A 401-nucleotide genomic window follows, 5' to 3' on the forward strand; every position below is an offset into this window, starting at 1 on the left:
GTTTTTCACCCAAAAAACCATTCTTATAGGTGAGTATAGGACAGAGTGAGGCGAGTTGATTGGATTAAACTGAATTGAGACAGAAGCCATCTGTGAGCTAACTTAACTGTAAGCCGCTGAAGAGCAAAGAGAAAATCCTACTAGCTCATTTAATGTCTGTACTTGTGTAGCTACACTCAGCCAAAGCATATCTATAATATAACTTGTCTATTTAGAGTCAGTATTATTAATATTATATTCTACGTTCTGGTTGCTTTTATCAACATTTTTTTGATCACAGTTCCTTGGAATTATTACATGTTCCTACTTTGACTTAGTTTTATAATTTCTACCATTAATTGTATTGTCTATAGATGTGGAGTGGTACATTCTTCACAATGTTCTTTGTTAACATTTTTCTT

Source organism: Mesitornis unicolor, unplaced genomic scaffold (genome assembly GCF_000695765.1).
Source record: "Mesitornis unicolor isolate BGI_N332 unplaced genomic scaffold, ASM69576v1 scaffold46923, whole genome shotgun sequence".
NCBI classification, from domain to species: Eukaryota; Metazoa; Chordata; class Aves; order Mesitornithiformes; family Mesitornithidae; genus Mesitornis; species Mesitornis unicolor.